The following is a 27,061-nucleotide window of genomic DNA, read 5'->3' on the forward strand; positions in this document are numbered from 1 at the left end:
TCTAAGGATCTTCAAATAATTTGTGTACACAGTATAGTGCCTGGGAGACTATCCCAATAAAGGTTTCGCTCACTTGTAAGCTATTGGAGGATCTAAAGAAGTAGTTTTGAAACCCACAGCCTCCTTCATCTCCCTAGAGAAGGAAGAGAAACCTGTATTCAACTCTGCTCTGCAGCCTAATTTTCATATTACATCCTACATCCCTATTCTCACATACAATCTTCTAGGCTAATTATTTCAGTCTTCTGTGAGATGTAAAGTTTACAGAAGTAAACTTATTTGTGCCCTGGCCATCTTTAGAGCAACGCTAAACTTCAGGATAAAATTAAATCAATCAATACACTATTGTCTCTAATATTAAGGATGTGACCATCTTGGGAGAAAAGCAGACATGGAAATAAAAGACTGCATGCACAACACCTTCACATCCACTCTCGACCACTTTGGACCAAAACTCCAAAACCATAGGCACTCAGAGGAAGAGCCAGCCACGGATCAAGGGATGCCAGATGCTCTTGCACAGTGGAAGCTGTGGTCTAGCTACACCTTGAGGGACATTTTGAAACCCAACAAATTTTGAAGACATCAGAAGAATTTTCAGGGTAGGCATAGCAGGGACATGATTCTAAGAAAGGACATGGAAATTTAGAGATGAATGGCAAAGGGTAAGAATGTTACAGAAAACACAGAGAGCTGGAAGCACATGAGCCTACAGAGGTTCACACATGGCAATCACTTATTCACTCACTTACGGAGAATCACTGGAGGAGGGAAGCGTAATCTGACTTTTAGAGGTAGGAGGGAGAGACAAACCAAGTAAGGGTGGGTAGCAAGGACTACAATCAGGAAGCCTAGTAACAGGGTGACCACTAGAGAGCACAGTCAGTAAGAGGGTGCTCCTCCTGTGCTGGTCCAACACTCCAACATGCCATGTCGTTAGAGTCCTAACGACTGTTACAGGAATCTTACCTGCGCAGCACTCCAGGCTTTGATTATTTTGGAGAGACAAAATTCCTATCATCTGGATAAGGTTATAATGCTAGGCATTCTTTTGAACAAACAGCAATAACAAACCGTGTTTTGTGGGGGAGGAATACGAGCAGATTTCAAGATATTTTGCTTTATTTTATTTTTGGATTGCAGTAAATGTTAAACAGTGAAAATTGCTGTATCATTTTCACTGCAGGGACTCCCGAATGTTTGTTTTTAAAGTTGTATGGTATTACGACAATGCCTAGGTCTTTTTTCCTGAAGCGCAAGCTAACATAAGGTTGAGGTTTATGACACTGTGATCTGTGTGATTACATGTTTCACTGCTGTTCATTCCCAGTCCCTACAGCTTGCTGTGGCGAGACGTGCGAGGTGCCCCAGAAGCATGGTGGCTCACCAGCAGCTCGGCCTGTGATCTGAGTTCAACACTAAGCATAAATTAGATATCGTACAAAGTGCGCACATCACACTCAGGGAAGACTCGCTTGACTCAATCTCACTTCTCCATGAAAGTGAAATTCAGTTTTGATTTAGCTTAATTAAATTATTCTCACTCAGTTGTGGAAGGTATAAGCACTCAAAATCTCTTTCTCCATCATTACACTTAAAATGATAACAAAAGCAACAGACACAAATATAACAGCAGGACTTGTGGATCAATACAAGGAAAACGTTTTGGGTCATAAAAGAAGGAAAACTGTTGAGTAGGGAAAGTCGGAAAGCATGCATGTCCGCACAGGTCTTCCCGAAGTTGGTTATGTGAGAGTCTTTGTGCTCTGAGAAAAGTCCAAGGTCCACTTTACAAAGGACTCTTTCACCCTGTGGCCCCTACAAAATGCTGACTAGGGGTACCTGGGGGGTTCAGTCCTTAAGTGCCTGGCTTCAGCTCAGGTCATGATCCCATGGTCCTGGGATCCAGCCCCACATCGCACTCCCTGCTTGGCGAGAAGCCTGCTTCTCCCTTTCCCACTCCCCCTCCTTGAGTTCCCTCTCTCGTCGTGTCTACTATTAAAGATTTAAATACAATCTTTAAAAGAATAAAAAAAATAAAATGCTGACTGCACAGTCGACTCTCATTCCTAAAGTATTTGAATGATGAGTCATTTCAAGGCACCAGAGCTCACGAGTTCTTCTTTGCTGCACTCCTTAGTGCAAAAATCCGTTTGCACACCTCGCTCTTTCCTTCAGCTCCATGTCTCCTATCCCAGTGATGCTCCACATGCAGTGGAGACTAAGAACATGTGGACACTAAGTGGACACTAAGAAAATGATGTTGAAATATGAAGCAAGCAAGTGAAATTTTAAGGGGAGTCTAACATTCTGTGGGGTCTGTAACCGTGCCAGCATTCCACTGCAGAAGTTCAGGGGAAAAAAACAAAAACCCAGTCACATTGACCACTAGATTGGCACAGGCTGTAGACCTTGCATTGGAACTCAGTACGGCCTCCGCACAGGAGATCTGGGGTTCCAGCCAGTCCCTGGTTCACCCTATGCCATGGTGTCCTAGCATCTCCTACTCAATTCAGCTTCTGTGCCTAACTTTCTGATCGTGTGATACCAGAAGTGAACTTGCTGAATTATTGTGATGTCCCTGGACTAGGAGAATCTTATCCCAAGTTGACGCTGGAAGTTCAAACTGAGGACTACGAATTTAGGCTCTAAATCTTGAGGGAATAAAAAACAGTAGGTGTGGTTCTGCTCTTGACATAAGCTGTCATCTGATCTATGAAATATTGCAAGCTTTGGAAGCTCTGAGAGAGGAAGCCCCCTGGGTCATGGGGACGTTCCTGCAATGCTCCTTGCCCATAGGACTGGAATGAACCTCTCCCCACTTGATCTGGACCAGAGTTTTCCAGTTTGTACTTCTCCAGATCCACACGTCTGATGACAGAAAAGCTGTGCCTTCCATCAATCATTCTGCTTTTTCCTGAAGAGTCTGTCTTCTGCTAATGCAAATCCGTCCCATCCTTGGATGTCCAGCACAAGTGCCTCCAATGCATGCTGCTGTCTCTCTCCCCACACTGCACCTCCAGGCTCTCACACGCTCCAAGTGGTATCCGAGGGTCACTGTCATATTCTGACCATTCCTGTGTTTTGACCTTGTCCGGTGGACTAGCCTTGTGCATGATGGTTTGTTTCTAAAGTCACCATTTGTGTTTAATGTGGCTCAGCTGCTCCCCATCACATGTGCCGTAGAGCACAGTCGTATTTCAACAAACAGTTCCTAATGGCCTCATTAGCATTTCTTGAGTCCTCACTCTGTGCCAGGCTCCAGGTTAATGACTCTCGAAGCAGAATCTCATTGCTATCACCATTCCGCAGTTGAGTCAGCAGAGTCTCACGGTGGTTATGGGATCTTGGAGCAGAGTTCCATAGCCAGGAGCCTAGCTCCAGATCCCATTCTCAGCCACTCTGCGGCCAGCTGTGTCCCCCGTGCAGGGAACCATGTGGACCACAATGACCACATTTTCTTTAGTGACCCTGGGGCAAGATCAGGGATTGGATGGCCGCCCACAATGCCTATCCCAAATACAGTGTGGGTTCTTCTCCCTAGACGGCCATTCAGCAGCCCTGACATGTTCTTGTTTACAAATATTTTGAGAATTGCACATTTATCATGATGCAAGCAAACGTCTTTCATCTTACATCAAAAGATGTCTGTTACTGAGTTTAATAAATAGATCAATCTAGTGCTTCTGAAGCCCCAGGCACTGTAGGTACTACAAATAGCACTTTCCTACTGGGACTGTGGTAATGTTTACATGCCTGGCTTGAAAAATAGTGCTGTGCTCAAGAAAAACAAATCAGCTGCTTTTTAAAAAGATATTTTAATGAAATGTAGAATATATACAAGAGCTGTGTAACATACACACATAATTTAAAGAACAGTCATTTGCAAGTACCCATACTTGCTTCTCCAGCTTGAGCACACGTGTCTTTCTTTGGAAGCATTTGGTAAGGGAAATTGAACAAATGAATCAAAGAAACTTTTTTCTTTGCTGTGGTCTGCTTGAGGTAGGGTCTCCAGTTAGCACTGACAATAAACAAGAAACAAGAGCTTAAGCAGAGACTCCTCATGATTTTACTTCCAGACACAAGCTTGTTACTTATTCAAAATATCTGATGACAAAGAGTGTCATCCCAGTCAATTCACTGATTTTCCATTTTCAGGGAAAAGTGAGAAGTTCTGAAAGGAAGGGACCTTTGCAGGGGAGTGATGTAATCATTTAATAAGGTAATGAGGAAGCAGTGCTATGTTTCGCTTTCCCAGAAGTCTGAGCATGACACACAGTTGGGAAGGAGATGAGGGCAAGTGTGTAACTCTGGAAGTTCGGAAGCTTGGTCCCCACACTTTGGACACTGCCTCCCTATACGCGCCCTTTAACTTACCATCATCAGGGTCTGGCCTTGAGCTTGACAATCCCAGAATGCATCTTCTGAGCCCATCAAAAGTTCTTTTACTTTTTCATTATGGACTCACATGCGCCAGCCTCACAAGACCAAGGTACAACGCCAGGAAGTCAACTTATTAACTAAGATATTAATTGCACCTGTTCTTATAGACAGAGCTATTCATGGTACCATTTTCTTAATTTTCTTACCAGTTTCCTGAGTAAGAAGCCAGTCAAAAAAACATAATGGGAAATTGACTTTTAATGTTAAAGTATAATTCTCTCAGGGGCCAAAGATTCCACCACCATCAGGAGAGTCTCACAAGCGTGTCTTCTTACATGGCATTTGCTCTCATAATAGCAAAACCATTTTATTGAGGAAAGCATGATCAGAACACGGAGACCCTGGTGCATTAGGTGTGTTCACCCTACCCAACTCAGAGTGGACACAGGTATTGAAATCTAGTGCAGAATATTTATTATTTCAGACATCTTTTTATTGCCCATAAGTTCATTGAAAGCACACGTTGACTTCATATCAACTCTACAACTTTCCTGCCTTCTACTCTAGTACGTACCATCCATTATGAGATTCACAAACATTCTGTGCTGTTAATTTGGGGCTAAGTGTGAAGTCAGTGGAGAGCCAATGAGTGACATCAGAGGAAGGAACACAGGGCTGGAAGTTGGATGTTCTGGATATTAGACCCGGGTGGGTTTCTGACTGAGTGGACATGTTTGGAGGATTCATTGATCTCTCCCGGTTCAATCTCCTCCTGGTGCAAAAGAGGAGAAATGGGTCCGATGGCCCTGGCATGTGGTCTGTTCTAGGCTGGGGCCTCTGCTCCTCTTCCACCTTCAATTCTTGTTTCTCTTGCAGGAGCCTTATCCAGCAGAACAGATTCCGCTCTAGGGCACCACAATACACTCAGCGTCCTTGGACCTCCAGGTCAGGTACACATTAAAATAAACTCGTGCAATTACTTATTTCATTCCAGGTGGTGGAAAAAGACGATTAAACATTCGTCCGAAGTGAATCTACTGCTGGGAATGTGGGCCGACATGTTCTCATTGATTACTTCATCTACTCCTCTTCAGGATGCTGGGAACTAAGACACTGAGGTCTGAGGGATGGGAAACAGGGTTTCTCGTCGCTTCTGCTTTCTGACTTTCCCTGGTGTTCAAGAATCGTTAGATGGCATCACCTAAGAACACGTGGAGGTCATGGAATGCTGTCCGCAGCAGGCTCTACGTACCATCTGGCCACGAGTGCACAACTGTGGTGTGGTTCAGTCGGGACATCCAAGACGTCTGCTCTCAGCGGCAGGATTTATCTCCTCTGTTCTTCCCCATAATCGCCGCTAAAACATGGCCTCTCTATCTCATGACTCATGCTCCGATTATAATGAATGGAATAATCCATTTTGCAAAATGAAGAGATTATATCTCCCACCAGTTTAAATAGTCTTCTGTCAAATTACAAACTATGAAATCCTTGGACACCTGAAAGTTTGTTTGTCAACTCCAAACATGTTTTCCTACTTCAGTTAGATTTTTTTAATAGATATTAGGCTTCCATAACATCTGGAGATAATTTTTAGGTTAACTCTGTCTTACTGGGTCCTTGCTGCAGACTCAGAACATGTATGCCCTGCCGTCGCTTGCCATTTAATCATTCTGTATATTCAGTAAAATGCTTCATGATGCTTCACACCTTTCCACATCTGGCATATATAGACTGTAAGATCCTTGAGGAAATACACTTTGTTTCACTTTTCTTCTGACATAGTGACAGACACAGTTCTATACTCAATAAATATTTGTTTCCTTTGAAAAATATATTTTGGTATTCACCCATAAGATGTTTAAACTCAGATTCAAGGGTCAGTCATAGTTAGACATTATGCCTCTTGCCTAAATCTCGAAGTCACAGCTCAGAAAATATCTCCCACTGTACATACAAGTGGAAGACAAGAATTAAGTGACCTAAAAGACAAAAAAAAAAATTATGCTTTGCAATCTAGGAAACATTGTTATAAGCATTTCTTTTTCTTAAAGATTTTATTTATTTATTTGACAGAGAGAGAGAGAGAGAGAGATCACAAGTAGGCAGAGAGTCAGGCAGAGAGAGGAGGAAGCAGACTTCTCGCTGAGCAGAGACCCAATGTGGGGCTCGATCCCAGGACCCTGAGATCATGACCTGAGCCGAAGGCAGAGGCTTAACCCACTGAGCCACCCAGGCGCCCCTGTTATAAGCATTTCTATAAATTTTCAGATTCTTAGTGTACATGAAGTACTACTGATTGAATATAGCACTATTGTTGGAAAAATGCTGTCCACAGCGAGCATGATCATTATCAAGGAGAACATTGTTGGAAAAATGCTGTCCACAGCGAGCATGATCATTATCAAGGAGAACATTGTTGGGAAAATGCTGTCCACAGCGAGCATGATCATTATCAAGGAGAACATTGTTGGGGAAATGCTGTCCACAGCGAGCATGATCATTATCAAGGAGAACATTGTTGGGGAAATGCTGTCCACAGCGAGCACGATCATTATCAAGGAGAACATTGTTGGGGAAATGCTGTCCACAGCGAGCATGATCATTATCAAGGAGAACATTGTTGGGGAAATGCTGTCCACAGCGAGCACGATCATTATCAAGGAGAACATTGTTGGGAAAATGCTGTCCACAGCGAGCACGATCATTATCAAGGAGAACATTGTTGGGAAAATGCTGCCCACAGCGAGCACGATCATTATCAAGGAGAACATTGTTGGGAAAATGCTGCCCACAGCGAGCACGATCATTATCAAGGAGAACATTGTTGGGAAAATGCTGTCCACAGCGAGCACGATCATTATCAAGGAGAACATTGTTGGGAAAATGCTGTCCACAGCGAGCACGATCATTATCAAGGAGAACATTGTTGGAAAATGCTGTCCACAGCGAGCACGATCATTATCAAGGAGAACATTGTTGGGAAAATGCTGTCCACAGCGAGCACGATCATTATCAAGGAGAACATTGTTGGGGAAATGCTGTCCACAGCGAGCACGATCATTATCAAGGAGAACATTGTTGGGAAAATGCTGTCCACAGCGAGCACGATCATTATCAAGGAGAACATTGTTGGGGAAATGCTGTCCACAGCGAGCACGATCATTATCAAGGAGAACATTGTTGGGAAAATGCTGTCCACAGCGAGCACGATCATTATCAAGGAGAACATTGTTGGGGAAATGCTGTCCACAGCGAGCACGATCATTATCAAGGAGAACATTGTTGGGGAAATGCTGTCCACAGCGAGCACGATCATTATCAAGGAGAACATTGTTGGGGAAATGCTGTCCACAGCGAGCACGATCATTATCAAGGAGAACATTGTTGGGGAAATGCTGTCCACAGCGAGCACGATCATTATCAAGGAGAACATTGTTGGGGAAATGCTGTCCACAGCGAGCACGATCATTATCAAGGAGAACATTGTTGGGGAAATGCTGTCCACAGCGAGCACGATCATTATCAAGGAGAACATTGTTGGGGAAATGCTGTCCACAGCGAGCACGATCATTATCAAGGAGAACATTGTTGGGGAAATGCTGTCCACAGCGAGCACGATCATTATCAAGGAGAACATTGTTGGGGAAATGCTGTCCACAGCGAGCACGATCATTATCAAGGAGAACATTGTTGGGGAAATGCTGTCCACAGCGAGCACGATCATTATCAAGGAGAACATTGTTGGGGAAATGCTGTCCACAGCGAGCACGATCATTATCAAGGAGAACATTGTTGGGGAAATGCTGTCCACAGCGAGCACGATCATTATCAAGGAGAACATTGTTGGGGAAATGCTGTCCACAGCGAGCACGATCATTATCAAGGAGAACATTGTTGGGGAAATGCTGTCCACAGCGAGCACGATCATTATCAAGGAGAACATTGTTGGGGAAATGCTGTCCACAGCGAGCACGATCATTATCAAGGAGAACATTGTTGGGGAAATGCTGTCCACAGCGAGCACGATCATTATCAAGGAGAACATTGTTGGGGAAATGCTGTCCACAGCGAGCACGATCATTATCAAGGAGAACATTGTTGGGGAAATGCTGTCCACAGCGAGCACGATCATTATCAAGGAGAACATTGTTGGGGAAATGCTGTCCACAGCGAGCACGATCATTATCAAGGAGAACATTGTTGGGGAAATGCTGTCCACAGCGAGCACGATCATTATCAAGGAGAACATTGTTGGGGAAATGCTGTCCACAGCGAGCACGATCATTATCAAGGAGAACATTGTTGGGGAAATGCTGTCCACAGCGAGCACGATCATTATCAAGGAGAACATTGTTGGGGAAATGCTGTCCACAGCGAGCACGATCATTATCAAGGAGAACATTGTTGGGGAAATGCTGTCCACAGCGAGCACGATCATTATCAAGGAGAACATTGTTGGGGAAATGCTGTCCACAGCGAGCACGATCATTATCAAGGAGAACATTGTTGGGGAAATGCTGTCCACAGCGAGCACGATCATTATCAAGGAGAACATTGTTGGGGAAATGCTGTCCACAGCGAGCACGATCATTATCAAGGAGAACATTGTTGGGGAAATGCTGTCCACAGCGAGCACGATCATTATCAAGGAGAACATTGTTGGAGAAATGCTGTCCACAGCGAGCACGATCATTATCAAGGAGAACATTGTTGGAGAATTGCTGTCCACAGCGAGCACGATCATTATCAAGGAGAACATTGTTGGAGAAATGCTGTCCACAGCGAGCACGATCATTATCAAGGAGAAATGCTGTCCACAGCGAGCACGATCATTATCAAGGAGAACATTGTTCTTCCATATTTGTTTTCAAATCAACAAATCCAGGGTATAGTTGAGAGTAACGGTTAGAGAACAGAGAGTAAGCTTCCCATCTTTCAATTTGTATTTTAAAAATGTAGAACTGAACTGAAACTGTACTCAGAAAATACTATGCCTATGGTATCATTGCTGGTGCGTATTTGAGACACACCACGTAGTCTAACTCATTTTCATCTCCGTGGAACGTCTCTTCCTCCTTTTCTTCCTTCTTTCCTTGGTATCCCAGTACACGCTGTGTGAAGAGTAGTGAGCAGGGCAGAAAGGGATTTATTCTGTCCTAGTGGGTGGTGGTGGTCTCCATCCAAAAGAAACCAGTTTCACCTAATGGAAGATTGGTCCTTTCTCCTCTCTTGTTTTATTCCTTCCTGCCATCCCCATCCTCTTTCTTTGAGCCCATCTCTTTTTCTCTTCCCCACCCAACCCTAATCTAGACATAAAACAACGGAACTGCTTCCCCCATAACCAAGGACAAACACCTACTTTCCCTTGGGAGACGAGAGGAAGACAGTGGAGACGCCCATGCCCTTGAATGTGATGTTTTATGGGATTATTCTGTGGAGGCTGGTGGTGATTGCTTTGCTGAGTCTACGTTTTGTCTGACATTTCACCACCATTAGGCAAACATTATTCTTTCTGTTGGTATTTGTTTAGTGAGCTATATACTCAGTGGTGTATGATTTATATAAGTCACCATCTCTTCCTGGTGGCTTAGGCTAAATTATTATCCAGGCATTCCAATTTAGACACACAATAAGGGACAGATTACTAAACCCCAATGTTGTACCTCTGCCGAACAAAGCCTTATTCCTTATTCATGGTGTCATGCTCAGTATTCACGTTTCTAATGAAAATGTGGGCAAATCCAGCAGCCGAAATAGCTTTAGGGCTTTTTGGTATTTCCTATTTTATTTTCAGAGAATGCATATATATATATATATATTTTTTTTTTTTAAATTTAGGGACTCATGCGGTTAGGAATATTTAGATATTACGGCTCAAAAATAAATATATTGCTGCTTTGAACATCCCTCAGTGAGGTGTCTACACTTATAGGCTGTCCTGAGTGGGACTGATTTCCCCTGTTCTGCCAGCAGGGACATCAGCCTGTTCCCCTTCCCTCTCAAACGTGTCCTGGGTTGGGAAATGAGTTTTATGGACCCCCTGACTTTGAGGGACAGAAGATTGAGCTTCCATGGAGGGTTCCTCTGGGAAGCTTTGGGAGACTGTGGGTGGGGTCCTGAGGGGCAGGCCACCTGTGGACGTAGGGGGTGTGGTGGTGGGAGGGGTACTGAGCCTGGGTTTTATCCCACAGACTCCTCAACAACAGGGATGCCCAGAGGATGAGCACTGCAGGGGCGGAGGGGAACACTTTGATTTCTGAGACGTAGTCATCAATGTTGTCAAGAAAAGAGTTCAGAATCAAATGTCTTTCTTTAATTATTATTTTATTTATTATTATTATTTATAAGTTTAAATCCAATTAATTAACATTTGATGTGTTACTTGCTTCAGGGGGTACAGGTCTGTGACGCCTCAGACTCAGGTGATACCTGGTGCTCATCACAACACATACCTTCCCCGAACGCATTTTTTTTTTAATTAATTTTTTATTTTTTATAAACATATATTTTTATCCCCAGGGGTACAGGTCTGTGAATCACCAGGTTTACACACTTCACAGCACTCACCAAAGCACATACCCTCCCCAATGTCCATAATCCCACCCCCTTCTCCCAACCCCCCTCCCCCCAGCAACCCTCAGTTTGTTTTGTGAGATTAAGAGTCACTTATGGTTTGTCTCCCTCCCATCCCATCTTGTTTCATTTTTAAAAGCCTGAATCAAAGGTCCAAATGTTGGGTTGGGAGGAGGAACATTTTCAGAGCTTTTGTCATGCTAACATTATGTGTGAGTTTCTTTGTTCAAGAAAACCTTAGGGTCCCCCTCCAGGTTCCTGTGGAAATAGGCTTCAAAGACACATACCATAGGGAATGTTCCAGGCAGAATTATAGCTTCCCTACTCTGAATGAAGACTCCATGGCCATGTGATCTCCCCATGAATTCTGAATATTAAGGAAAGAGGGAATAAAGCAGGTATTTCCTGGCCAGGCTCCTTTATAGGCCTTCAAGTCCTAGAATCCAGGGCAGCAAAGCAACCAGAGAAGACCTGCCCTTATCCACCAACACAGGGTCCTACCTGAGGTGGGTCCTTCCCCAGCCCTGCCGTGCCTCTTGCAGAAGACCCGAGACACAGGCAGGCAAAGAAGAGAGCTTGCTAGATTGCTTGTAAGATTCATCCAGAACCTTGTTCATTTATTTTTTTCTGTTAGAAAATGATCATTTTCATTTGAATGGGATACAGAGAAATTCATGTAACACTTATTGTGGCTGAGAAGGGACATGACCACTCTTCTCTAAATATGGAACAGAAACACTCAATTTCCACTGGCTTTAAGTTCTTCAGGTAGGCGTCACGCTTTATCTCATAAGGGGATGCATTTTTAACTGTTTTTGAAAACATAAGTATCAGAGTACAGGAAAGTCTAAAAACAAAAATAAACATCAAGCTTTTATATACCCCTTATAGAAATGACTTCAACTATTGAAAAGTAAGGTGTCTTTGGGATTATTGAGAGAAGTTGAGAGGAAAAATTCCATGGTAGCTTTTAAGGATTTACAGAAGGAAAAATACTAGCATCCAAAAAGCATATATTCTATAAAAATGCTGACTTCGTTCTCAGATCATTTTTGATACCTATCTGCTCAGCCTCCTATCGCTGTGCCAGAAATTGTATGGTGAGCTTTTGATGAACTGTGAATGTGAATTGGGGATTTTTAAGGTAACAAATCTCTGCCATAAAAGCAGTTCCTACTTGACAAAAAGAGCAGAAAGAATGGAATGCCTGCACTGGCTTTATTTTCATCTCATGCAGATGAATATAATTACTAGAAAAATATTTCAAGCAATACACAGCTAAGTTAAATCTCCAGGAATTTCACTATATAATGATAAGATTAATGTTTAATTTATACATAAATGATGTAACTAGTGATCATTTTACACCAAAAAATGTATCTTTCTTTCACTCAATATATAAGGCCCTGCAAAGGTTCAGGCATCAGATGCTGGACTAGGGATCTATGAAGACGCATTTGCCTGCTGGGCTCTAACCTAGGAAAGACATAAGGGGAGGCTCCTGGTGCGTGTCCATGTGCACAGGAACAAACAAAGAGAAAAGTAACAGCAATGCATTCATTATTGGGATTTGCCTTTTTAATCTTCCCTCAGGAGATGAGATGAGAAACCACAAGAAATTATATATATTAAGTATATATATTAAATTTATATAAATGATATATACCCATGGTAGGACCTCTAAGCTGGAGATTGAACGTTGTCTGAAGGTATCTGTCATTTGGTTGTTGAGACCAGTAATTCCAATACTTACAGATCTACAGAGTAAACTTTTAAAACAAAAATAAATGCAGGAAACCAATCTCCAGTTGTCCCCTTTAATTTTAAGTAAAGGCAGCAAATAGAATAATTTGTCTTAAACACCACTATCATTTAATCCCGTTATAAGTTTATCTCAAGTATGTAAGTAAGTATATACACACGTATGCATATGCACACATCGAATCTGTAGAAAACCGGTTGCATTCATACTGAGTGGTTTGGAAGATTACTCTTTTCAAAAACCTCCCCAGTGAATCGGATGTTTGGTCAGAGTGATGAGTACCGTGTAGTTACTTCTTCCACCACCCCAGAACTCCAATTCTACGTATTTTGTGTCACCCACGTGAAAATTTACTTGAGGGAACCACTTTCATGCTCCCCTTCACTGTTACACAACACGGGCTACGGTTTAACCTCCGAATACGTGCCCTGTGGTTTTCCATGATTTTTCCCTGCACAGGAGCTGTACCCTGTCATGAGGGCTGGTCCTGCTCTCAGCATCACGCTGTGAGCCTGGTCCCTCCTGAGGGCGCAGGGCTGGTGCCAAGCCCAGCAGGTGCCCAGAAGCCTCTCGCCAGAGCTCACTCACTCGTCCCTTCCCTAGCACTGGCTTTACTTAAATCTTCTCTCACCGTCCCCTGACCTTGCGGATTGGGACATTTTGTTGTTTAAAATTGCGGATTCCACTATTTACCAGTCTTGGCTAAAGCAATCTCAATGGTGTAAGTGGTATTTGTTTTGGCTAATTACTATTTGGAAATATTGTTTCTTTGTAGTTCTGTGTTATTGTCTAACCTTTATTGTTTTTCTGTGAAACACTGAATCAAATGTCACGGCACTGTTCTAGAACAACTATTCATATACATGGGTGGGGACAAATCTCTACCTTATCGGACCCTTGTTGACCACTCTGGGGCCCCTTTCATATTTGCCGTGATGCCATGCCCTGAGCCACCAAAGGGCTGTATTTCTTTCTCTGCAGAAATAACCACTCTGCTCTTCCTTTATGAATCCTCTCCTGTGCTGCACTGGGTATGGGGCCACATAATGGACTCCAGCACAGGGATGTTCATCTGATTTAATATTTAAAACTGTGTTTTGGGGTAAAATACATATTTCCTAGATGTCACAGTAGTCTAACCCTTCTGACAGAAGACACTGCTGTGTGGGATGCCAAGAAGAAACGGTGACGGTACCGGAGGAAAGAGCCTCACCTCTGCTGTTGGGGCCGCTACTGTGTTGGTCTCTACTGGCCCCTGGAATAAGGTTTTGCGTGGACCCCCATCACCTGGGTGAGGTTCCCAGCCATCCCCTGGTGCCCAGGGAGAGTGTTGCCCATGATGTTTTGGATAGCTCAGGGTCTGTGTTCTTCAGAACAGCAGCTTCGTGTTTCCAGAATCACATCTACAACTCCAAGTTCACGTTAGCTCCATCCATCTGCTTCAGAAATCCTGGCTGCTTTGCCATTTCAACCCTAATCCAGCAACCTCCTCTGGCAGGATTCCTAGCTCACAGGACGGTCACCTTCCCTGTGCATGTGCTTATCTCTGAGGCCCTTTCAGCCCCCAGAAGAGGGAAGCCAGGGACAGCTGTTCTCAGGAACTTCTCCTACACACATGTGACACAGTTGAACTTGAAATGTTGCAGGGCTGGCCAGCTGAGTGATCCTGGACTCCTATGTGGAAAGGGGCAGAGACCCCTGTTGCTCTCAAATTATTTCATACACAACCATCTTCAACATTTAAGCCCAAACAGGATCGGTCAGGACATACGATGGCCATCTGCATCTCTACCTCTTTCTGTCCCTCCCTACCCAGTGACACTGCATTGGGCACTTGCCATTGGGGAAGTGCCCAAAGACAGGGTTTCTGCTGGGAGCCTACTGTGGGCAGCCTGTTGGGAATGTGCTACAGGCCCCTGAGGTCTCTGTTTGCTGCCTACAAAAAGGGATGCTTCTGAAGCTACCTCCCACTGAGTGGAGATTGGGGTGGGGAATGAGGACCTTGGCTGTGATCTAACCACATCCCCTCTGTCCATTCTTCATCCTTCACCCTCGCAACTCAAAGGAGCAGACAGAACCCTTTTTCAAATTCTAAGCAACAGTCTTTCATGCTTAGGGCCAAGCCCCATGGTGTGGCGGTGACAAACAGAAATAACAGTTCTCCACCTTATATGAGAAAACCCGTGATTTGTGTCCTCTTACCTTGACTTTTGGCTAACCGAATTTAGAAAATCCTGCCTTCCGTAACAAATTCTGGCTTTAAGCCTACATTGCTTGCTAAAAATATATAAATTAGAGTTTCAGAAGTGATCATTCACGTTTTTTCCATATATTACCCAAAGTACTGCTGTCCACTTTGTCCAGCTCCACGATGGGGAGACAGACACTGGGTTATTAAGAATGTGACACAGAAAAGTGCAGAAGAGAAAAGAACATCAATATCCTACGTATAGTTCCCTGAGATACATGAGTTTCTGCAGCGATTCATCGAATATCTTCAGTACAATCTACCTTTCTGGACGGTGTATAGCAGTTAAAGAGAGGAGACTGGAAGAGAGAAAGAAAGTATCAAAAGACAAGTTTATTTGTTTTTTAAGGCATGTAATCAGGGAGCTACAGAGTTGTCACTTCAACAAGCTTTTGTTTTATTGCTCCTTGTGCATCTGTTTTGTCTGTTGATTTGCTTGTTTTAGCTTAAACAAAGCTCAGGGTTGTTCAGATTGGCCATGTCCTTTTCCATTATCGGAAGTAAGAACTGGAAGGGTGCAATTCTTGTATGTCATTGTTTGGATGCAACGGAAGTGATCAGACATTCTATTGAAACCACACTGGTAGGGAATGTGCATCAGATACAGGTGTCCCCTGAGGACATCTAGCCTACGTCAAGCCCCTCTGTGTGTTTTGGGGATGCATTGAGTCTGGGTTCCTGGAACCATTACACGGCCTGTGTCCTCTGACACTAGAGCACAGGCATGAGGTCCAGGGTCTGTGCCCCGAGATGCAGAATTAGAATTGAGACCTGCAAACTCTCAGGAGCCGGGCACACATGTAAATCCACGTCTTCCAGCACTTGGCGATGCCCATGGAGCCAGAGTCCAGAGTGGAGAGGCAGTGCCGGAGCCTCGGGCTGGATTCCCACCTGTCTTCATTCCCTGTAACTGTGGCGTGCTGTTCAAGGAGCTCACTGTCTGGTCAGGTGTGGTGCTCTTGGGCAGTCTTCAAGGCTGGCTTTGGGTCTTCCCCCAAATTCTCAGACTCTCAAATTATCAAACTGAGGTTCCATACAATCCCCATCTTACCGAACTAGCCGAGGGTGCTCTGTTCCCTGTGACTGAGAGCCTGTATAACACAGGATGTTGGCAGAAATTCTCCTATTTTAGAATTGCAATGGGAATTGAATCTTAATAGAAATTACAGGCAACCCAGGGCTTCTACGTTGCATATGTGAATTGAAGTTGAGATGAATTTTTAATAGCAAAAATATCAAATAGAAAGAACTTACTGTTTATAAAGAAATAATAGTGCATTGTGCACCTAAGGCAAGGAGCTGAAGAAACTTGCTTTACACTGGACTGAATATAGGAAAATTGCCACACCTCCCTTGAACTTCCCTGTTCCCTCTTCCATTTCCACACTTCTCTGACACACAATCATGTTTCCCAATAACCTCACTCTACCTCCTTTCCCACAGTTTACCAAATAATTCACTAGATTTAGTTTAATTAAAGTAGTGAACTATCGGGTGCCTGGGTGGCTCGCTTGGTTGTGTCCCACTCTTGGTTTTGACTCAGGTCATGATTTTAAGGTCGTGATCTGAGGGTCGTGAGATTGAGACCTGCAAAGGACTTCACAGTCAGTGGGGAACCTGCTTAAGATTCTCTCCCTCTGACCCTCCCTGCACCCCCACTCCTGTGCGTGCATGCTCTGTCTCTCTCTAAAGTAAATCAATCTTTAACAAAAAATGAAACAAAGGCCTGCCATCATCCAAGAAAACTGCCATGAATATCTTTCTAACTCATCATTTATTCTCAATGGATCTACGTGGTAATGGCTGCATGTGGTTCTTTTGGATGAGTGTTCTCTAAGTTATCGGGCCAACCCACATTGCTGCGTATGCAGATAAAATCAACATTTCTGTGAATAAACACTGTGAGTAATTATAATTATGTTTTTGAGACTCCTTTTTAGAATTGTTCTTGTGGAGGTTCTCATAGCTGTATTGAAACAGGCACATTCCGATTAGAAATAAGAACAAAGGGCGTTCTTGAAGAAGAAAGCAACAATTCAACCGCCATAGATTCTGACAGGAGAAGAGCAGCTTCACACGTGGTCTCCATACCAGGTAAGAAGGGGTAGTGCTCACAGGCTGACTTTACTGGGGAGTCCTCTTTCCTTACAACTCAGGACTTAACTCATAGATTGCTCGGCAGACACTAGAAGTCTACTCAATGCACATTTTTTCCCTCTTTATTGACAACCAAACCTTTACTTTGTTTGGGGGAAGCAATAGACAAAATGCACATTTTCCTGATTCATTTACAGCACAAAGTGGCTTTGGGGCCAACTGTTCTGACCAAGAAGACACAGAATCCCAAAAACTCTAAGGACTGGGGGGATGCTTTTGCTCTTCTGGTATAGACACCAGCCTTCTTTCCTATGTCCTCCTGCCTTGAATATGAACAGGAGGTTGGGGATGGAACGGCATCTTAAAAGTTTGAGACAGTGTGCAGGCGGATAAAAGAGACATGGCAAACACAGCAGAGAGAAGACAGTGGTAGTCTGGGAGATCGTCGCCATTGGTGCCAGGTGAACGTTACCATGAGCTGAACCTGGGACGCACGGCCTTCAGGAGATTCCTGCGCAGACCTCCAGGCCTGGACGTCGTAGGAGCTCAGCAAGTGGTAAGCTCAGTAAATGATGAACGCGTGAATGAATGGATACAATTTTAAATTATTGGTTGTTTTGGTTTTTTCTCTACTGTTGACATGATTTTCAACATGAAACTTTTAATAATCAGTCTTAAGGAAGACTCTGTGGCATTTGGATCGTCTCAGATTTTAAGTTAGAGTTATTCTGATACTTCTCATATAGATTTAATTTACCTTCAAAATACATCATGCGTTTCGAGTCCATTGAACTAATACAATGGTGAGAGGTGTGGCCATCTTTATTTTGATTTGAATTTAAAAAATATATATATATAATTTAAAGTTAAAGCAAGCACCCATTTCAAGGAAAGATGATAAAATCACACAACTGAAAAAACAATGCCACGTTTATTACAGAAGCATTACCTGAGATTTCAGCTTGATTATCAGGTCTAAGTCTTGAAAATTCCTTCCAGATATTTTTCATGATTATCTTTACATTATCTCCAAATAGTCTCCTATTAGTACAAGTTTATGTTGAACTTGCTGAACTGCAGTAATTATTTTGAACAATATTAGAATCATCATAATTATATTCTCTCAGCATGAGTAATCAGTAGGACAGGTTCAGATCATTCCGGGTTATGCAAACTTAAAATTAATTCAGAAAATTGTCATTGGAAGATTTCTGAAGAAATATTTCATTTCATCTGAGTGCATGATTTTGAGAATTCTAATCATCTCTAATTACTCTTTTTATTTTATTCTTCACAATTGTTATGAATTGCGGTCTTGAACAGGAGGAGCACCAATGAATATTTATCGAGTTCTTATTTATTCTAAAGAATGTAGCTTTATATCCCTATCAAAGTTATACTCTTCCACCCAATCTCTCCTTCTCCCTTATGGTAGAGAAATCTTGGCATGATCGCTTAAATTTTAAATCACTAATGAGGCTACATTCATTAATGACAACATTAACAAATGTATTGATTGGAATAGCTTCCTGGCTTTTCCTTGGCCCAGGATTTAGTGTTTTACAGGAACAGCAAGAAAGGTAGTCCATGGTCCATATTTTGGGGACAATTTCATTTGGTTCACACCGAACTTACAAAAAAAGAAGCAGCAGCAGCTTATAAGATAACACAAAGCTTGCAAGATAAAAATCACAGCTACCGATCATGTGACACCAACTCATTTCACCGTTCCCTTGTTTCTCTGAAATCGTCAGAACCCTCAGTAAAAAAAAAAAAAAAAAAAAAAAAAAAAAAAAAAAAACCCTCAGTGAGACAACAGGTTGGGTTTGGGGGCAAATGAATGTTTGGGAGCAAATGGATATCTGAGGCTCACCTGTTCCCATTCTCTGAATTTTATCAGGTTCTATGAATTTTGTACAGATAAAAATTTGTACATGCTAAATTCAGAAGCTAGCAATATTTATTATTACCTGTATCAGATGCATCTGCTTTTTATTTTTTGTAATGTTCAACAAGCCCTTTGCAACATTCAAAGGCCTGGGGTTTGGTCCTGTCCTTTCCAGTGCCTCTGAACATTAGCTATCGGATCGAAGCCCAGCCTGGAGGCTTGGTTCTACCTCTGGGTCTGCATTGGTGAGTGGCATGGTCTTGGCCCTTTTCCTCTGTGCTCTGATGCTTGGACCCTTATCTGCAAGGAGAATTGGACTAGTAGTTTTCCCGAGACCTTACCTGAGCCCGGTGCATTTCAGTGACCATTAATGCAGGAAACCATTACTATCTGACAAGGTGGATCCATGGCTTCGAATAATGAGAGCAGAAATTCATGGACGTGACGAAAGGAGTGCAGGAAGCTAAGAAACATTCAGACCTGTAAGCTGTGAATAATAAGCAACTGGGTTTCTCAGGGGTTTTTTTGTTTGTTTGTTTGTTTGTTTGTTTCTCTCTCTTTTTTTTCTTCCTAATTCAATATGCAACCCCACTGGGCAAGGACCTACTTCTTTTCATAAAATTCACATAGATGCTGAATTCTTCATTTTATCAAAACTAATTTTTTTTGTTTGTTTATGTGCTAGTAGTGAAGGATTTCAGATAAAAATCCTCAGGCTAAGAGAATCTGGGTGGCTCAGTTGGTTAAGTGTCTGCGTTGGGGTACTGGGATAGAGCCTGGCGTTGGGGTCAGCAAGGAATCTGCTTCTCCCACTCCCTCTGCCCCTCCCCCTGCTCATTTCTGTCTCTCTCTCTCTCTCAAATAAATACTGAGAATCTTCAAAAATATATATGTAAAAAGAACATCCTCAAGCGAAACAAAGAAATGATTTGGTGTAGCCAAAAAGATAAAGTTTTACTAACTGTATATTATATGTTAATATTTCAAAAATAGTTTTTAACCTAATAAATATATAAATGGCAGTTGCATTGATTCACAAATAATCACATTTCTCACCTGAACAAAACTCTTAATAATATATTCCAATGCAGTTGCAACATAGTTAACGCAAGGAGGAATTCAAATTATTATATGAGTTTAGAAAGTGTACTAAGTCAATAGAGGCTCTTTCCACAGAGAAAAAGAGCACAAATTTCCATACATACACTTCAAAGTCTTATTCCATTTACTTTTTAGAAAGGTCACCTATTTCTTCCACCCCCACCCCCTGCCTCTTCTGTTTTCTGTATCTATGATCTTGTTTTGTTTTCTTTACGGAAGTGCAGCTGATGTACAACGCTATCTTATTTTCAGACGTGCAGCACAGTGAATTAGTTATTCTTCTGTGTTACTTTTGTGCAAAGTCTCAATGCAACTGAAGGTGTGAGCTGAGTAGTATTGATAGAAGAGCTTTTCATGTAGAGGAAATGGTCAGGACAGAGTTCCGAGGAGGAGTGTGGCTGCGTGATGGAGGACAAGCCAGCGGGCCTGGGGGCAGGGAAGGACTCTAAGAATTTAGGTGTTTATGAGAATACAGTGAAGATGTGAGATTCTTAAGCTCATGGAAGTTTTACATCAATCAGCAAAGAGAAATCTTGAATTATAAAGAGCTTCACATGTACAAGGGCTCTAGAGACAAGCAGGACAAAGGCAGCATCTCGCGGTGGACTGGCATCGTCCGACGTCAGGGAAAGTCCCCCACATACATCGGTGTTTAACCTGGGACTTTAAGGATGAGCGGAATTAGCAGAAGAGGAGCCTGCTGGTGGTGGGGTGGGATCAGACAGGCAAAGGGAGCAGCAGGAGACACACGGGATGGAAGGAGGCTTGTCCCACCAATGACACCAAGAAGTGTTCTGTGCCGGCAGGTGTGATGCTGGTGAGCAGGTTTGTGTCTAAAATTCTGCTCTGAAAAAAAAAAAAAAATGCATCAGCTGTTAACGTGTAGCCTGGGGGAGCCATTTCTCTACACCACCTGCTGCTTCCCCAAGAAAACCTCTTCTGGCCAGACGTGGCCCGAATAAATTTTCTGCCTACTCAAACAGCAGAAGAAATGTGGAAGTAAAGAGAAGGCAGTGATTTTTGTTTGTTAATGATTCCATTTATCTGCTTGTGCTGAAAAACCGTACCTGGTTGAGCTCGTGTTTCTTGAAGACCAAGATTCTGCTTCTTTCGAGACTCTGCTCTTGGGTTGTAAACTGCAAATCCAATCTCCCCACCTTGTCCACATTCCAATGGCTCATTGTCCTCCCTTTGCATTTTGTAAATACTTACTTCATAATACTTTTATCTACTGATTCTTTAATTTCCTCCTGACTTTTTAAACTGTGGTAATTGTAGAAAATCTGAAAAAATAAAAGAAAACAGGATAAGAGAGATAAAACACAAAAGAGAAATACAGAATGCATCTTTAACATGTTACAACATGTTACAGCCTTCATGTGTAAAGCACACAGATCCATAAAAGAACCTCACAGGGTTGATTCAACATTTAAATTAAGAATTCAAAAAGAAGAAAAATAAATTGAGGCACTCATGGAAGATTCTTTTTTATTACCAAAGCAAGAAAACAACTATCACTTCTCTTATAGATGATAAAGAATTTATAAAGGATAAGAAAACTAAGCATTATTATTTTTGATAAAGTGTTTTGGGAGTGCAGGATACATAGATAGAAATGCTATGTAAATGAATTTAGTAAGAAGTTCAAAATTCAATGAGATATGTTGAATAGGAAATTTTTGCCAAAAGAATTATCAGACATGTGTACAAAGTTGCCTATGTGAGATATTTATCACAGTGCTTTTTTTTTGTCAGCAAAAATTAGGAATGTCCTAAAATGTCCAAAAAGGGAAAGGTCTTCATTGGTTTTAAACAGTGTAAACTCTAGGGACAGCGGGGTGGCTCAGACAGTTGAAATTCAACTCTTGGTTTCAGCTCAGGTCATGATCTCAGGGTCCAGGGCTCGAGCTCCCCACTGGCCTCTGTGCTCAGCAGAATCTACTTGTTTCTTTTCCTCTATTCCTCCCCCGTTTCTTTCTCTCTGTCTCTCTTTTTTTTCCTCTCTCTTCCAGATAAAGGCATAAAATCTGTAAAAATAAAATAAAATAAAATAAAACCATGTAAATTCTTGAGATTGAAAGTTCAGAAGCCATTTGAAGGTTTAGTCTCAAAAGTAGCTAAAATGTTTCAAGCAGTTTATCACACCCTTGAAAAATGAGTCTAAATAATAACATTTAAAAATTATGGTTTTGGGCGCCTGGGTGGCTCAGTGGGTTAAGCCGCTGCCTTCAGCTCAGGTCATGATCTCAGGGTCCTGGGATCGAGTCCCGCATCGGGCTCTCTGCTCAGCGGCGAGCCTGCTTCCTGCTCTCTCTCTGCCTGCCTCTCTGCCTACTTGTGATCTCTCTCTGTCAAATAAATAAATAAAATCTTTTTAAAAAAAAAATAATAAAAAAAAATAAAAATAAAAATTATGGTTTTAATTTTTCTTTAGTAAAATATTAGGAATTTTACTAGGGATAGATTTATTTACAGTGGTAAATTCTAGTGCTACAGCAAGCATTTTTCTAAAAGATACCAGAAACAGGTTTTCCAGCTTGTCACTTATCTTTTGATATTCTAATAATTTATTGTGTGTGGTTTCTTTTCTTGTGTTTCTTTAGGGAGTGCCTTCGACATTTCTTCTGCCGAACTTAATATTACGTAATCACCTTTATTAAGTGGAAAGAGCTGAAAGCAGTAATTTAATTTGTGTATAAGTCCCATTCTATGCCTTTTTTCCCAGGTGGTTAGCCTGTCACCCCACAATTGTTGAGTGACTCGTTCCTTTCCATAGCAACTGGAGGTGTTACCTTTATCACACACACCTTGCAAATTCTTGCGGTTGTTTGGTCCTTCTTCCATTCAGCTTGCAAACTTCTCCCTAAAGGTTGCTTCACTAGTTCAAATATGTTTAGTATATGTTATAGGGGTAGGAAGGTCCCTGTCTCCTGCTAATGGGTTCATTCTTCTATGGTGCTTTTCCTTCCCCTTGTGCTCTAGAACATGTTGTTTAAATATAGAAAGCATTCTGAAGACGTGCCACCAATAAAATATCACAGTCGGGAACTTTGAGTGCCTATCCCCAAAAGAAACATTAAAAAACAAACAGAAACTGCCGAACCAAAGTTGTCAGATCCTGGAAAACAGTGAGAGTTTTACAGATTTTGAATCACGAGAAAATCAAATTAAAAAGAGTAGAGGGCATCTTGGTGTTTTAAATTTGTGCCTCCCAGCTCAGCAGCAGCTCTGAAGAAAGCCGTCCAAGTCATCCACGTGGGGTCTGGCCTGTTTGCAGGAGAGCAGAGCAGACATTATCTGCAAACCGTGTCTGTTCTCACTTGTCTGGGCTTCCAAAGAACTGGAAAAAGGGGCTTTTCAGTGTTTCATAACTTGGACTTCACCCAGGCCCCAAAGATGTGAGTTGTGAAAACACCGGAAGGTACCCAGAATAAAGCCTTACATGTATGGGGGTCAAACAATTTCTAAAACATGCCAGCACCATTTCCTGGAGAAAAGGGCAGTCTTCTCAACAAATAGTGCTAGGGAAACTGGACACCCACATGCGAAATAAGGAAGGTAGACAAAAATTAATTCAAAATAAATCAAAGAGTTAAAGGTGAGAGTGAAAACTGTAAAACTCTTAGGAGAAAACATAGGAGTAAATCTTTATAAGATTGGATTGAACAATGGAGATATATATATATATGTAAATGTATGTATTCATATTGTCCCTAAGGGTTGGTTAAATAGTACATATACATTTAGCATATACATGTGTGTATATGCCAAATGGCACATGCATGCATGCACACGTGTGTGTGTCTGTTTCTGTGTGTGTGTGTGTGTGTGTGTGTGTGTGTGCCAAACGGATGAACATGAATTGGACGTGCTCTATGATCTTGCCTGGTCATGTGGTCTCTCTCGGGACATGTGTCTCTGGAGAGTTCCCTGGGCCCGTGGCAGGTGCTATGTGAGGAAGAAGGGAGCAAGTGATGGGTTGAACCATTGACATTTGGGATTTTCATTAAAGCACATAACCTTTTTACCCTACGGAAGGTACGACTCCAAATTCTTGAAAACGTGGGCTTATCTTTATGTGTAATAATTTCTAAAATTCACCGTTTACATTTAGGTTTTTAATATATTAGAATTATGATGTTTGATTCATTTTCCCCGATAGAAAACCTACTGTTCTTCCCTCAACAGTCCACCGTTCCCCCACCTCTGCATGTCGTGTGTGCTAAATGCGGAGCTACTCTTCTAGGTCAGCGGCGTCTTCACGACCTCCGAGCTCCTTCTCCCCTGTAGAAACTTACAGATCTAATTATCGATGTCCTCAGGAAAACTTCAGTCAAGTCAGCTGTTAGGAATGTGATATTTTGTTGAATTACAGAAAATTTAGAGATCGTATCTTGAAAGTGTCCAGTAGCTACAGTGTTCAGCACAACATCTGATCCTCAAGACATTTTGTCTATAGCACCACAAGGATGTCTGATATAAGGTGAAAAAAGCTGTAACAGCTGGCGTTCTTGTATTTCTGGCGTCTAAACACCCCATTTTTATCATCTTACCTTCGAGAATGATTTTTTGCAGAGATTTCTTTTGGGGGGACATCTCTTTTATGAAAGGTAAAGGGAATTCGTTCTATTACTTACTCGAAGATAAGACTGCTAAAACTCTGAATGGATACTGAATCGAATAGACCATGTGTTGCCGCAAACACTGAGATCAGAAGGTTTCTGGTCATTTAATCAGGGCGAGGGCTAAATGGCCACATGCTCTTTCCCACATCTGGCAGCCACACGTGTCTGGGAGAAGCCTACTTATCCACGTCCTGTTTTCTAAGAGAGATGTTGTGGATTTCAATGAAAGAGAGGGGGGAACTGGGGTATCCCCTAGGAGCTACATCCGAATATCTCTAGCGCGTATTTCTTGCATCTACAGGCGTATTTTCTTCATAAGGCTTTTCAAATCTGAAAGTCAAGGCAGTTTGAGGTGGGTGATGTTCAGGTAGATGGTGTGATCCCATGTGGATGAAAACACAGTGATCTGAACGTTGGCTTGAGTCATGGGATGGCTTGTGCAGACAGGTCACTACTCCCCTCAGAGACACCATCGACGAAGTTTAAAAACTGCTGAAATGAAATGTCTTCAGCTGTTGGTTCCTACCACATTCTGCACTTGGGTGTTGGTGAGACTTTCCCATATCCTGGCTGGGAATTTTCCACACAAATAGCTTTATTCTCTGTAGCGGTCAAATGCCCGGATGCCGTGTCCGCCTCTGTGGAAATGTGCCTTCCCTACCTGGTCTACGTTCCCTGAAATTTCACTGTGAGCTCTATTTCCACAACTTTAGCTTTTCTGGACTCCTCTCGCTCGTTCCTACCTCCTTCCACTAGCTTGGAGTACTTTTTGGGTACATATATCCATCATCTCTGAGGCCCCAGCCATCGGGACAATGCCAGGAAAGGGGTGCCTATAAACCAGGGCTTTGGGGTCACTGGGGGACCCCTGAGACCAGTGACTGGAGCATGACCAGATAAGCTCTCCCATTTTCCCAGATGACCTGGTGTCCCCTGACTTGTTGGCCCATGACTGGTTCTGGAATCAGTCAGATTCCAGAATAAAGAACTCCAAAAGGCTATTTCACTGAATTAACTCATGTTATGAAATTAGTATTACAATAATTTCATAAGATTAATAAAATTTCATATTATTTGAAAAATGCATCTAATAAACAAAATTTTGTTATGGTATCCAAAGATAATATTGAATAATAATAAAGTCAAATAGGGTATATTCTCCATTCAATAATACTCTAGTTATAATGATTTACGGAAGTCATTATTTTGAGTAAAACAGCTTATTAAGTGGTACATTTTTATTTCTAAATAGACTGGTTCCTATCTATATGTTTAACTAGCTTCCTGGTCCCATCGCTGGTGCTGTGTCAGGGTTTCTGTGTAAAACAGTTTGTCTGACTAATTAAAATGTGATTTCCAAGCCTATTTGTTATTACTTCTATTATCTCCTTGTAGGACTCTGGAATAACATGTTTATGGCTGCCTGCAAACTCATCTAATTTAATATTTGCCCAGTAACCTAAATGTCCCCATTTAACAGCAGCTGCCCTTGGAATACAGATTTTTTTTTCCACAAGGCAAGCTAAATTTTAGCTAATTGTCACTGCAACGGTCCATTCTGACTGGGTACATGAGTCTTTTCGATGGTGGAATTGGAATTGTTAAAAGCAAGCGGTTATTAATTTGTACTCAGTACAAAGGATGCAATTATTCATCTAAAAATAAAGCTCTTAGGGTTGGGAGAGAAGCAATGAATGGAACAAGTCTTCATAATTTAATATTCTTCATTTTGATTTTCTTAGCAGATCTCCTGAATGACATTTAGAGGCCAGAACTGAAATTATTAGCCAGCATGACCAAGCAATTCAAAGGACCGTAATGACTTCCACAAAAATTATGAAATGAAACCAGATGATTACAACATTTTCATAGTAATTGTCCTTTTCCATCTCAGACACCCAGAGGAGGTCTGCAGAGCGGCCTCCCTGAGGCTGGCGAGCACCCCAGTCCCGGGGGCTTGCTGCGGAGAGAGCCTGACCTCCAGCAGGGGGTCAGCGCAGGGCCCTGGGGTGTGCATTTCCACGTGCGATCCTATGCTCTCCAATTCCACATTGTGCTGGGCAAGGATGGATGCAAAGTTGTCACTGAGTTTTTATTCACAGGATTTGAATGTGGTGTAGACAGGAGACTTTAAGGTGATCCAAGTCATTTCCTTACAAAGGAATTTGTGTTTAATTAACTGATTGTTCAATAAATAGAAGGTTGCAGGGAACTTATGAAGCCTCAAAGTACAGGGCTGATGGGCATCTATTCTTTTAAATACGTTGAAAAGACTCACGGAAACTCAGTCCACTTCCAGGACTCGGCTGTGGGTCCGTCCGGCTGGTTGCTCATGAATCCCACGCTGGCCCATGGCCTTAGCCCGTGGACAAAGAGCG

The sequence above is a fragment of the Mustela erminea genome, chromosome 6 (genome assembly GCF_009829155.1).
Source record: "Mustela erminea isolate mMusErm1 chromosome 6, mMusErm1.Pri, whole genome shotgun sequence".
Lineage (NCBI taxonomy): Eukaryota > Metazoa > Chordata > Mammalia > Carnivora > Mustelidae > Mustela > Mustela erminea.